The 14,245-nt window shown below is 46.1% G+C and overlaps 1 long non-coding RNA gene across 1 annotated transcript; it reads left to right on the top strand.

The window, feature by feature from the left end:
• Positions 1-366: 366 nt before the first annotated feature.
• Positions 367-2,339, top strand: LOC119541406. The gene is made up of 3 exons (XR_005218248.1): positions 367-629; positions 1,221-1,438; positions 2,222-2,339. It is a non-coding gene; the product is annotated as an uncharacterized LOC119541406 (long non-coding RNA).
• Positions 2,340-14,245: the final 11,906 nt, after the last annotated feature.

The following is a 14,245-nucleotide window of genomic DNA, read 5'->3' as shown; positions in this document are numbered from 1 at the left end:
AAGGAAAGGGGTGATTGTCTGTGGCAACAGAGGTGATGTCAGAGGCACAACTCCGAAGAGGGGAAGAGGGTAGAGCTGGCCTGGCCTGGTGCCCTATGCAGATTCTCTTTTAATTACACAAATGAAGAGAAAACAGAGGTAGAGGGAGAAGAACCCATTGCTGGGGGCTTTTGGTTTTCTCTCAGTGAAGAGACCTTGAAAGCTCCAGGGAAGGCGTGTTGGATATGCGTTAGGGAGGCAGAGTGGGGTCCCTATCACGTAAGGCTGCCAGAGAGGGGGTCTAACACAGAGAATGCTGAAGCTGAGATTTCTGAGACTAAAAGCATTTCAGAAAGATTTTCAACCCAAGAGAAAGTTTGGCAGAAGTTTCTAAGAGGTAGGGTGTTCAGTGAGTTGACACTGTTTGGTCCTGTACAGCTATGGTAAGATTAAAATAAAGTACACGTTTATTCTGTTATATTGAAGGAAAAGGACTGTTCCCTGGCTCGTAGGTTTTCCAATTCTCTCAGCTTTTCAGTGCAGGACTTTTTTTTCTCAGACACCACGGGCCATACAGCGTGTCCAGAGGGGACCCTCCTGCCCTCTGGTGGAGTCCCTGATGAATTTGGCTCATTTTCATGATGGAAAAGGTACGTAAGCAGATTCACGGCTAGGCTGGGGTCACCCAGGACTCTGATTTTCGTGCTTCTGATTTCCTCCTCCTCACATGACAAGATGTATGACTTGCTCCCTCATAGTCTGTCAGCAGGGAGAGGCCAAAGCTCTTCCCCAACTGCTGAGGGAGGACAGGGGCTTCTGTGGACAGCTGGTGGCAGAAGCACCCCGAAACCCCTCCGTCACCTTGGAAGAGAGTTGGTGGAAAACGCAGCCAAAGGAGATGTGGCTAGTTCCAAAAAGAAGGAACATAGCCCTAGGTTGTCATGAAAGAGCAAGGAGCTGCAGATGGCTATTATAGAAATGGCCATGGGATAAATGAGGCACATTCCCCAAGTGTCCTTCCCTCTAGCTGGGAGGATCGGGGCCTGATCGCACTTAGGACCTTGTAGATAAAATAGGAGTTGGCTGGACAAGCATGCCAGCTTGAGGTCCTGGGGATGTTATTCCAGGAGCCTGAATTGGGTCTGTTTCTCCTCCATCCATTTGGCCTTATTCTGATGTCAAGAAGACTGTATTTTCCTACTGGCTCGTGTGCGTTCAGTCATATTTACTTCCTCTGACAGGATCGCCTCAAAGCGAAAGGAAGCCGTGTCCCCTCTTCACTTTCTGTGGGTTGGGTCCATTGCTGTCACTGCTGGACTGGACACCGTGTCTGCCCTTCAGAAGCTGGGCACGTGATGATGCTCCCCGACCCTCCTCCTGCCCCCAACTGACAGGCCCACCGCAGGCGTTCCCCTCAACCACCGGAGCTGGATTATTCACTCCTGGAACACATCTTGTGGTTTGTAGCATATGAGCTCTGCACGTCTAGGAATGAGCAATGACCTAAAGTGGTAAAGGAATTGGTAAAAAAAAATGGGGCCTCCCTGGTATGCCCTGGCCACGGTCAACCAAAAGCTGACCTCAAGGCCCTAAGTAACAAGAGAAAGGAGGCGACTCTACAGTAGACCGAGCTTCTTGAGTGGGGCGATCAGAGAAGGTGCCGTACTTGCCCTCACAGCCCTCAGCCTGGGTGTCCACGAGGCCCGATTTTTACTGCAGATTGATAAACGCATCGTCTGCTTCCATAGCCGAGGTCTGAGCCGAGCCTAAGGCTCACATCCTCCATCCCTGGGCTCCTTCCTCCTGCCTCTTTCCCTCGCCACAGGCCTCACCCAGCCCCACTGCCTTCCCTCTCCAACCATTAATGCCAACACTTCTGGGCCACGGTCATGGCTCACTTAGAATCCTCTCTTCTCCTTTCCCACATGCCTTCGGTTGTCTTTAGAGTCGATAAATTCAAAGTAAAGCCTCTGTAAAGGCAGTTCAGAGCTGAGACCAGAGATGAGAATGTTCAACGACATTATCTATAGTTATTTATAATTACAAAAAAAAAAAAAAAAAAAAAAAAACTGGAAAAGCCTGCCTGTCTGGTGTGGTAGGGAAAACATATTCTTAATCATATTCCTGGTCTTGATGGGTTCCTCTGGGTGTGAACCCAGTGTAAATAGGACCTTCTATAGATGTTATTTTTAGTGAAGGTGTGGCCCAGCTGAAAGAGGGTGGGTCTTAATCCAAATTACAGGCAGCTGTATAAAGAGGATGTGGAAGTCACAGAAGCGAGAAAGGAGAGGACATCGCCGTGTGACAAGAGGCGGAGACACAAGCCAAGGAAGGCCGGGGACTGCGGCAGCCAGCACCAGGAAGCTACAGTCTTCGGGGAAAAGTGTTGCTTTGCCGATACCTAGATTTTGGATTTCTTCTAGCCTAAAAACCATGAACCAGTAAATCCATGTTCTTAAGCTGAAACCAGTGTATGGTATTTGTGATAGCAGCTCTAGCAAACCCAGACAAACCTATATACTTAGATTTATAGCATGGGATGATAAACCAAAATCCCACAGGGGAAGGAGGGTTATGGGGTGCAGGGATGGCGAACTAGTCAACCCTGTCTCCAGCAACCTCCTTCCCTCGGGGATGAGGGATCTACAGAGCCAACCCCCTCCTCTCCTGATGACAGGCCTGGAATTCCCCACCCAGATCCCAGCCCTCTTCCAGGGGAGCACACCCTTCACCTGAGGCTGACGGGGTGCTGCCACGTCTGCTGTGTGTGTGCAAGGCATCTCGCGGTGTGGGAAGGTGCGGGGAGTGGGAGGAGAAGGGGGACAGGGAGGCAGGCCCCCCACACCATCGTCTGCTGTGTGGCACTCCTAGGAGCCACAAACTCTAAACCTAAAGTTTACCTGCCTTCCGTGCAGGTATGAAGAAACAGTTGTGTAGGTGGGAGGATAGAACATATTCTATTGAACGATTTGTTGGCTCGATTCAAAAGTTCCAAATACATACCCATGTGGCATACAGGCCCCATCTGTGGCTTTGCCCCAGGACCCACACACATGTTCAGTGCTGGTCCACTGAGTTCATCTTGGTTTATATATTTGACTTTGGAAGCATGTACATATTTTACATCATTATGAATCAAATTTAATTTTAAAAAGTAATCCCTAAATGTTGAAAGTGCTGTGAACAAATGAACTCAACTTGGGTGTTGGATGTGTAGTGCAACCACGTGGAGAGGAACTATTTCAAATGACTATAAAGCATGATCATTTGTCTCTGCATCATTAGTTGAGCTATATTCTGAGGACAAAAAAGAAGTGCAAACCATTTTTTAACTGTATTCAGAAATACTATTGTCAATGGTAGTGTCAGGGACTCTTATTCTGAAACAGTTGTGTGTATATTGTGGAATAAAGCAAATTAGTTCTTTTGTCGATATAGTTGAGACCCGGGATTTGGGGCTTGGGAGAAAGGAGGTGCAGATGTATGATTAATGAGGTTAATAAAACCTTGGTCCAGATTTTGAGTTGGGTGTTGTCGTATGAACTCTTTATGTATTTTATCCTTAAAAAGAAAGTATTTCATCGTTTTGCCGAATAAAAAGGTCTGGAAACAGTGACTAACTCAGTAGCAACGAGTAATCCTAGAACCCAGACTGACGTCTCTAATTATCTAAAATCCATTTCCCACCAAAAGGAACCAGGGCTGATTCCAAGTTTGGGGCAGGATGTGTTCAAGATGAGCCCAGAACATCTGGTCATACCAGAAAGCAAGGAAGTTATCAAAGACGTTGGCAACATCAAAAAAGAACTTGGGAGCTAAACTGAAACACTCCCACTGGTGAAATTTGAGCATCAACAAAAACAACAATACCAATTTAAAGAACATGTCATCTCCTACCTATTCATTACTTTGACAACAGGTAAATAAAAGGAAAGAATCAAGAAATCCTCTTGTCTTTCCTATACGGACTTTATCTGAGTAACCAAATAATTGATGAAAGTTTTTTTAAGAAGTATTCCAGATAATAAATGAAGAACAAATGGTGCAACTGGATATCACTATTTTGCAACTCCATTGGGTCTCTCTAGCAATGATCATTAAAGGTGCTCACTCAGAGAGAGACAGCCCGACCCGACGTGCCTCCTGATGGATTCACGCAGCACCCCAGATGAAAGGTTCTTACCAAAATCCAAACCTGAACCTGGTTGAGCATCTAGATCTAACCAGTGATGTGTGGGAAATACAAGACACAGATTAGTGGCACTTTATAGAGGCCAGCAGCTAAATCCCCAGGTGTGGGGTGCTCTACAGAAGCAACAACTTGGTTTCCTCAACAAATTAAAGGCAAAGAAGGAGAAAAAAGAGAGATAGAAGGGGAATTTATGGATTAAAAGAGGTAAGGGATTATCCACCATTGTCATGAATGGCCCTTATTTGGATCCTGATTGAAGCAGACAAATAATACAATTGAGGAAGTTTGAACTCTGACTGGATAGCTTGGGTTGTTAAGGAATGAGTATTAATTTTTAATGTATGATGATGGTATTATTATTAGGTTTTTTTAAGAAGTGGGCTATATCTTTTAGAGATACATATTAGAACATTTATGGATGAAAGGAGATTTTCATTGAACTTATCATGGGAGTGAGTGTATAGATAAAACAATTTGTGAGTTGATCATTATTGAAGCTGGTGATGGGTACATGGAGGGTCATTGGATTTTTTAATGTGTTTGAAATCTTCCATAATATTTTTTTTTTTTAAAAAGATCTACTTATTCTTAATGTGCCTGTCAAGTCTAGCCTTTTGCTGATATTTTCTTCTTAAAAGAGAGGCAGGCTCCCAAACAAGACTATAATAATGTATGGCCAATCCAGGTGCAACCAGGATAAATCCCAGTAAAGACTGGGCTTAGGTTGACTTCTCCAGGGGCCCAAACCTGAGAAAGTTAAAGGAACAGCAGCTAGATTTGTAAGTCAACCACTGAGGCCAGGGTTAAAACCCAGGGCAGAGAAAACAACAGTCTGGATACAATCCACTTTGGATATAAAATCCAGAGTATAGCAAGATTCCCAAGGCATGATTGGTTATTCCCAACACTGAACGAGGAGAACAGGAAGGGAGAGAGCTCTCATCCATGGAAGGCCTACTATGTGTCAGCCGCTGGGCTAATGCTTTATTTAGAACCCACCAAATTCCCACAGCTCTCTAAAATGCAGGTAGCATGGGCTCCTTCTACAATAGAGGATAGTAAGACTTAATGAGGATACATGACTTTCCCTGGGGCCCAGAGCTCGTGGGGTGGGGAGTGGGGTTTGAACTCAGGGCAGCTTGACACCAAATCCTATATTGCATCACTTCCCCTGGAAGAGGAGCTCACAGGGAGATAATTAGCAACAGGATTTTATGAGGGATTTAATCAACAGACATTTGCCCTGAGCATCTCCAAGTTTCTCTGGTCTGTGCTAAGTGCTGAGTGAAAGAGGGGAAGGGGACTACGGTGGCTTGAACTGTGCACCCCATTTTGGCAGGTTCTTGGTCTTGGTCTGTGTTCTGGTGGGTGTGGACCCACTGTAAATCAGATCTCTTCAATATGTCACTCAGTTAAGGGGTAGCCCCACTGAGTCAGGTTGGGCTTTAATCTGGATTACTGGAGTCTGTTGTAGGCAGAGTGAACGTCAGATGGAGAGAAGCCAGGAGAGGCCGCCATGTGCACTGCCATGTGACAGAAAAGCCAAGAGCCAAGGATCACCGGCAGCCAGCCCCAGAACACCACTGTCTTCTGGGAGAAAACATCACCTTGATGATGCCCCAATTTTGGACCTCCTAGCCTCAAAACTGTGAGCCAACAAATGCCCATTGTTTAAGCCAACCGATTGTGTGGTATTTGTTTTAGCAGCCAGGAAACAAAAACAGAGACTTAAAGCCCTGACTTCAGGATAATTTCCCCTAAAATGGGCCCGAGGGATCACGCAACAGCCATCTGCTGGTTTGCACTTTGGAGCAGATTTTCCTGAGCAGCAACTTCTCATTGAGTCCACCTAGGGAAGGCAGCCCCCTGGTTCCTCTGAGGCAAGGAACGAAGGAGTCGCAGGAATCTCCCCTGTAACTTGGTGAACTGAGTTCATGGCTGCTGTAGACCTTACCTTTGAAACAGCTCTGTGGCTTATAAAGAGCTTTCACAACAATTGCTTAAAACTACCCGAGTCTGTCTCTCTCATGGCATCTTACTAAATGTGTCAAGGAACAGCCAAACACATCAGTATTACAAATCCTTCAAAATTATTTTTCTAGTAAGACAGGCTCTTCAGGCACCTGGTCTGCCTTCCAAGTCATTGAAGGCAACAGGTTTGCAAAACGTTTTGTCACCTAATAAGGATCACCTTTTACCATGTGATTTCTTTACTATGTGATTTCTCCCTGCCCATCACTCCACCACCAAGACAATGCCATATAATTTAGTATTTATTATGGAGGCACTCTACTTCCATTACCAACTTCAGGATTAGTTAGGGTACAGGATAAGATGCTGTAACAAAGGATCCCAAAATACAGGGGCTCAGACATACAGTTGTGCTTCTCTCTCACACAGTATTCCAGAGGTAGGTAGACGGCTTTGCTTCCCAAGGTCACCAGGGAAGCCAGTCCTCATCCAGTACTGCTCTTCCAACCCCTTAGAGCATCTCCTTGTCTGCAGGGCTGGAATTGGATCATTCCACTGTATCAGCATTCCAGTCAATGTGAAGGTAGAGTAAGAGGAAAGGGAGGGCAAGCAAGTTCCTTATAAAAACTATCTGTAACTTGCATGGATTGCTTCTGCTTGTGGTCCCTTGGCCACAGCTGAGCCACATCAGCACAACTAAATGCAAGGGAGTCTGGGAGATGTAATTGCCAGCTTGGGATGCCATGTGCCCAGCTAACATTCAAAGAATTCTGTCATGAAAAGGAAGATCGGGATATAGTTAACTGTTTCTGCCACACCTGGCCTGTCCTTGGGGTTCAAGACTCACCCTGGGGTACCTTTCCTTAAACCTCTGCCACCCAGAAAATAAGTGGCCATTTTCTGTACCTTAGAATCCCACCACGCAGCTCATGATTTAAGTCAGAGCATTGTGTGTGTAGGGTTGAGTTATGCACTCCAGAAACAAAACACATGGTTAATCTTATTTCACTCCTGTGGGTGTGAACCCACTGTCAATAGGACCTCTTGAAGATGTTATTTTTAGTGAAGGTGTGGTCCAGCTGAATGAGGCTGGGTCTTAATCCTATTCCTGGAGGCTTCGTGAAAAGAAAACCACATGGAGAAGAAGCCAGCTGGAAGTCAACAGAATTGGAAGAGAAATGAGAAGATGCCACCATATGCATTGCTGTGTGCCAGAAAAGCCAAGGACCCAGGGATTGCCAGCAGCCAGCCCCAGAATGCCACAGTTTTCAGAGAGAAAGCACAGCCTTGTCGATGCCTCAGTTTTGGACTTGTCCGAATCTCAAAACTGTAAGCCAATAAATTCCCATTGTTTAAGCTAACCCATTGTATGGTGGGGGAAATGAAGACAAGGTGTAAAGGGCCTTAATTAGAATGAGCGTCCCTTCAAGTTGGCCATTCTAAAGAAGAATCCCACTGTACTGGTAATAGTTGCAACAATGATAGCAATAATGATAGAAAACTGCCATTTTTCTGAGTGTCCATTTTGTGCTACCTATTTCTTTAAGGGATTTACACACATTATCTCATTTAATTGTCATGCACCCCACAAGACAGGTCTTAAATTGCTAATTTTCTGTATTAGGAGACTGTGTCCAAGACTGAAATTAAGATCGCATTCTCCAACTTTCCAATCCCAGGAGTTCCATCAGAGATGTTCAATGGAGCCTCCTGAAAGGAAAGGAAACCCAGGCCCATTATGATAAGATAAAAACACCTGTGAGCAGGGTAAATACCTTGAATTAGTTCTGAGTTACCTGTAGGAATCAGTGTGTCTGGGAAGCTGGTGATTGCCAAAGTGGGGTGATACATCTCAGAGGTAGGCAAAGAAATCCACTGGAATGCAGGGTGAAAACACTAGAGCTTTCATCTATATTGATCTGTGTCTTATTCTCTAAACATTTCTGTTGTGTGTATGTTTTATAACGTGTGCACTTCAATCAGCACAGTAGCAAATATATTTAATTTATAAATAAATACATACATATGGAGATGCTGACTTGAACATTTTTAAATGATGGGGGTGTATGTGTGTGTGCTGGTTTGGATCTGTTATGTACCCCAGAAAAGGCTATGTTCTTTTAATACATCCTTGTGGGGCAGACCTACTGTGGGTGGGATCTTTTGATTAGATTGTTTCCATGGAGATGTGACTCCGCCCATTGAAGGTAGATCCTAATCCCTTTACTGGAGTCCTTTAAGAGAGCTCATGGAGAGAGAGAGCTTGAAAGAAGATGCCCTGGGAGAAGTAAGAAGGACCCAGACAAGCTGAGAAAGAGATTCCCAGAGACATCTGGAGACAGCCATTGAAATCAGAACCAGGAGAGAAGGATCAGCAGATGTCACCATGCACCTTCCCATGTGACAGAGGAACCCCAGATGCCATCGGCTTTTCTTCAGAGAAGGTATTATCCTGTTGATGCCTTAATTGGGACGTTTTCATGGCCTTAGAACTGTAAATTTGTAACCTAATAAATCCCCATTGAAAAAGCCAACCTATTTCTGGTATATTGCATTCTGGCAGCTTTAGCAAACCAAAACAGGTGTATGATCCCCAAACTTGGGAGCCCACTGCTGTCAACTTCTCCTTCCCCACTTCCCATGCCCCTCTCACCCCATGGTGGAGGGGTGGTTAGGGGGAAATGTACATTCTGTGGCAGCAGCACATTGTGTACAAGTTAGGTGTATAATTCCTCCTAACCCCCTGGAGTAGCTGAGAAGGCAGACTGGCTCTATCCTTCACCAGCAGCACATTGTCTCACAGCCAATTATCAATCCAGGTAGAGGTCAGGGAAGGTCTAAACCATTCCTCAAGGCTCCCCCAGCATCACCTTTGCTGTGTACAAAAGATGCCTCCCCAGGGCTCCTCTCTCCTTCCCTTCCCGTGGAAGTTTCCAGCTCCAATCTGACGCTACCCCTTGTTGTCAATTCAGGAAGCTCCATTTGCCCTGGATCCCAGAGTCTTCAGATTAGAGCTCCACCAACATGAGCAGACACCCCCCCTTGCCAATAGTGACCCCCTCCTATATAACTGCCTGTGTGCCGTGTGACAGCGGGGTGGGCCCAGTGCTGCACCTGGCTTCGTTCGGTTCAGTCCATCCTGGCAAGGGTGTGAGGGCTTCTCCGTCAGCCAGGTTTCCCCGGAGAGACAGAACTGACAGGATACGTGTGTGTGTGTGTGTGTGTGTGTGTGTGTTATATAAAATACTATTATTTATGTGTAAATATTATGAGATTTACAGCAATTTGCCCACCTGACCATGGGGATCAGCAAGTTTGACTCCCATAGGTCAGGCTGCAATTTGAAAATGCCGATAAAGGTGAAGTTGAATTCCCTAGGAGAAGCCACAGTTGAAAACTCCAATGAAAGCAACATTCCCAGGAGAAGCTGGTTGGCTGAATTAGAGGCAGACATTCTTCTTTCTGACTTCTGAAATCTTCAGTTCTGGTGTTAAGAACTCTGACTGATTGGATGAGACTCCCTTCATTGCTGAGGACAATCTCTTTTGCTGATTGTAGATGCAGTTAGCTGTAGATGCAATAAACTGATTCTAGATGCGAATCCATCTATGAAATATGCTCACAGTGACCAGTAGGCCAGTGCTTGCTTCACAAAACAACTGGAAACCATAGCCTAGCCAAGTTGACACATAGAATTAACTATCACAGCTTCCTTATGCCCCCATCTGCAAAGGCGGTCTGTGAAATGACCTCAAGTGGTGAGGGAGTTGTGGGGGATGCTCGTGCCTTTGGTTGTCTGGACCTCTGCAAGCAAGGCCTGCACAGCCATCCCTCCGACCTTCCTCCCATGCCTGCTTCTGTTTAATTGTGTTTTCTCTCACCTTCCTCCAGCCAGAAACTTACTGTGTCTCCAAGTGAGAGGACCCCTAACAGTCTCTTGTCTACTGGCAGCTGGTCTTATCATAGAAAACTCACCTTGCCTCAGGGTATAGCTGACCGAATATCCCAAACCCAGAACCAGGATTTTATTGTTCCTGCTTTTTGAAGCTATGTACATGAAGAGTTACATGAAAGTACAAAAACTAAATTATATGGGGTTATTCATTTTGTAAGTTATATTGAAAAGAGTGGACTGTCCTTAATAATTTAGGCGACATGGTCCCTGACTTTGCAGACTGTGCATTCTCTCTTTCCCTCCATCTCTTCAGGGAAAGCCCCATTATCCGGGTGGGATCTACAATTATGTCACACAGAACTTTCCAGACTTGACATTCTCAACTCCTCCAATTGTTCCTCCTGGTCCTAATTTCTAAAATCCCTTAGACCATCATTTTCTCTACTCCAAATCCTCTCTTTTTTCCTCTACGTCTGTGTTATGACAGGGAATTCCAGCAATCACCGATGAAGACAAGTCTTGGACATCAAGTTAGGAAATGGTTTGGGGGAATAAATGAAATACTCTCCCCATCTTAGTGAGGCACCCTGCATCGAAGCAGGCAGGGACTGTGTGGGTGTGAATCCCACACAGCAGTGTCTCTTACTAGCTGTGGGGCCTTGAGCAGTATCTTACCCTCTCTGGGCCTCGCCAGTCAGGTGGGGAACAAAGAGCTCCTACCCAGGGGCTGCTGTGAAGATCACATGAGCTAGTTCAATAAATATTATCATCACAATTATCTGGCTGCCTGCCTCTCTGACCTAATCGGCATATAATAGCTGCTCAGTAAATATTTGCAATTTGAATAAACACATATTTGACTCCATTTTTTTTTTTTTTTTTTTTTTTTTGCTTCTGCTGAACTCCAAATTAAAACACTGTAAAAATAATGCTTTAAGCACTGTCCTTTTCTGAATGTATCAATCTGGGTCCAATCAGGACGCAAAGTAAAGGATTATTAAGCAATGGGCAGGAGAGTAACTCTAAATTTGGAAAAAAGAACTCTAAAGAGTGCCCTGGGGTAGAGAGGGAGCTCCCAAGGAAGGCAAACCTGGGAGGGCGTCGCAGCTTACTGAAGAAGGGGTGACTGCAGCTTCTGGAAGGCGCAGAGGTTCACTGGGTTGCAGGGGCCAGGGCTGATGCCCCATACTGGGCAACCAGAAACCCAGCCCCCACCCCCAGGGTGGGTGGGTGCACACAAGGGGGGCAGGGAGCGCTGCAGGTGAGAGACCAGAAGCTCGTGCGGTCCACCCTGGGGGTGCGGCTGCAGCGAGGTGGCTGCGGAGCTGGCAGGGCTCCGAGGCCGCCTGCGTGCCAGGGCGCAGCGCCCTGGGTGTGTCCGCACACACGTGCGGCGGACTAACCTTGCAACAGGAGCCAGAAAGAGCAGAACTTGCCCAGCAGGGTAAGGAGGAGGAGCCGGGCTTCCCCCGCAGCGTCCCTCTCGCGCCCCCTACCGACAAAGCGGAACATCGCACTAATTGCAAGAAGAACCGCGCGAGTCCCTTCTATTATCGCAGAGCAGGTGCTGATGGGTGATGGGGAGCCTGTGGGTGATACACTGACAGCTGCCACACTGGGTAAAAAATCATGGCATAATGTGCAATGAAATTATGCTTTGAAAGACTATTCAATGCCTTGAGAAAATCTTCATGATATATTAAGTGTAAAAAAAGCAAGTTACAAGAGCAATTAGTACATGATGATCCAAATTTTATAAAAAAGAGTAAAGCTCTTTGTATTAAAAAAAAAAAGATTCATGAGTGTGTTCTCCTTCCTCCCACTGCCTGCCAACCCCTTCCCTATTCTTTTCCCTTATTTGGTAAGACCAAGAAAGTAAGAAAGAGGTTGTGAAGGTAGATTCCTTATGGATTAGAGCATCTTGTGGTTTTGATTCCTTTCCTGTCATCTGCCTTGTCTCTTGCCCAGGAGGAATTGGGGAGATGTGCAGGGAAATCATTATTTAGTTACGTAGACTCCCAGCTAATAATGCTGGTCTGCTGCTTTCCCTCTCCTTCCCCTGCCGCCAGATTTCCCCAGTGATATTGGACTGGCCTCTCTTCAGGCCCAGGAGAACGGGAAGGGATTTGTACACTGGCTTAAGAAAAGGCCATGGGAAAACTCGATTCCTTTTATTATGCAGAGAAGCAGGAATCAGTGTTATTTCCTGTGGGGGGTGGGGGGGAACAAAAACAAATGTTCCATGGTCAACCATGCCAGCTAAACAAGGCTTCACAGGTTTTTCTTTGCTGCTGGACTTCACTGTGAATCTCTACGTGGTTTTCAGTGTCTCCCACCTTCTCCTTTAATTAATTAATTTGTTTGTTTTGTGGAACACTCTACTGTAGAAACATCCCCTGGAACCAAGATTTGGGGAACAAAGTTTGGAAAATGCTGTTAGAGAAGGATGTGAAAGATGTCTATAAAGATTTTTAAAAATTTAAGTATTAAGATGTCTTTGATTTCTTTTACTGGCATTTGACTTCCGTCTTCTTGTAAAAACATCACTGCATGCATCTACATATGTGCACATCTATGCATACACACGAATCTATGTGCACACACAAATCTATGCACTGAAAATAGATTGGAGGGCTGTACACCATAAGGGGTAGCATTAGCATTTTGGGGGACGAAATTATGGGCAATTTATTCCATCTGTGTGCCTTTTTGTCATCTCTGAAATTTCTGGGATCATTCCTTTTGTGTTAAGAAAAAAATCGCTGTACAGTGCCTTCTTTCATTTTTTATTATGGCCTTTAAAGCAATCTGTCAAATGCCACTCTGAAGGGGGGCTCGATGCACCCCCCACCCTGAAGGTGACTGCGAAGGGAGGTCTCCAGCATCGAATTCATCGCAGAGGTCAGGGGGCCAGGTTCCTGACGCTAATGGGCTGTGTCCTGATGCCACAGGGCCAACTTTCTTTTCAAGGGTCTTACTTGTGTTTTCTTGGCTGGTGCAGCCCTGACCCTTTTCTGACAATTATTGCTTCATGTCAAAAGGCTGCATTGCTGAGCTGTTCAAATCTGACAGGCAGAGACAGAGCAGCCCCCCATCAAACTTGGGGCCACAAGATGCCAGCACAGGGTTAAGGGTTTCTGAGTTTCCTGCAGGAAGACATCACGATCTCGCTCCCAGGCTCCCTCCAGCTAGCCTCCTAAGAAGCAGTTTCGCACATCACCTCTTCACTCCTTGTTGGAATCCAGTGCCACCTTGGGGCTTGGGTCTCTGGCACAGAACGTGCCAGGGATGACAGCCCTGGGCTGCCAGCTGACGATCTTCGGCACTTTGTTTAAATAGGAAGTGGGATGGCATCCCTCTTCCCGCCACAGAGAAGGACCCATTTAAAAGCTCAGGCTGTCTGCAAGGGAGAGCAAGGGCCACCGTGTCACCTCCCAACGTAGTTTGTTAAGTGCTGATGGTGAGCTCTGCTGCGCCTGACCTTCCTGGAAGGGGTGATTCGTCCACGAGGAAGGTGGGGGTCCCTGAGAAAGACCACGAGTGACAGTGGGTCTAATTAGCCAGGGGCTCCCCTTGCAGCGGGTCTCTGGAAAAAGGTCATTGAGGTGGCAGGGATGTGACTCCTGGGGCAGAAGCTGCTGTCCCTCCCAGGGATGAGTGCAAAAAGACCTGTGATGCTTAATCCTGACTTGTGACTCTGCCCAGCTCTGCGTGTGCACATGGGGGTGGCTGTGAGAAAACACAGCTGTTTCCTGCAAAAATAAGACCTACTCCCTTTTGTGCAGATTGGTTTATGTGGATGAGTCTAGAAGAGAAGGCTAATCACAATGGTGGCTGTTTTGGTTTGCTGAAGCTGCCAAAATGCAGTATACCAGGAATGGGCTGGCTTTTAACAATGTGAATTTAAGTTACAATTCTAAGGCCATGAAAATGTCCAAATGAAGGCATCAACAAGAGGATACCTTCTCTGAAGACAGCTGCTGTCAGATAGCAAGGCATGTGGCTGGTGTCTGCTGGTCCTTTGCTCCTGGGATTCGTTGCTTTCAGTTTCTGATTCCAGTGGCTTACTCTCTGAGCATCTGTGTGTCTTCTCTTAGCATCTCTGGGGCATTTCTCTCTCTAAATGTCTCCAAAATGTCTCTACCTTTTATCTAGTAAATGATTAAGACCCACGTTGAATGGGCTGGGTCACATCTCAATTGAAACAA

Source organism: Choloepus didactylus, chromosome 8 (assembly GCF_015220235.1).
Source record: "Choloepus didactylus isolate mChoDid1 chromosome 8, mChoDid1.pri, whole genome shotgun sequence".
NCBI lineage: Eukaryota > Metazoa > Chordata > Mammalia > Pilosa > Megalonychidae > Choloepus > Choloepus didactylus.
Note: the sequence above shows the minus strand (reverse complement) of the source record. Positions and strands in the feature narration are given on the sequence as shown.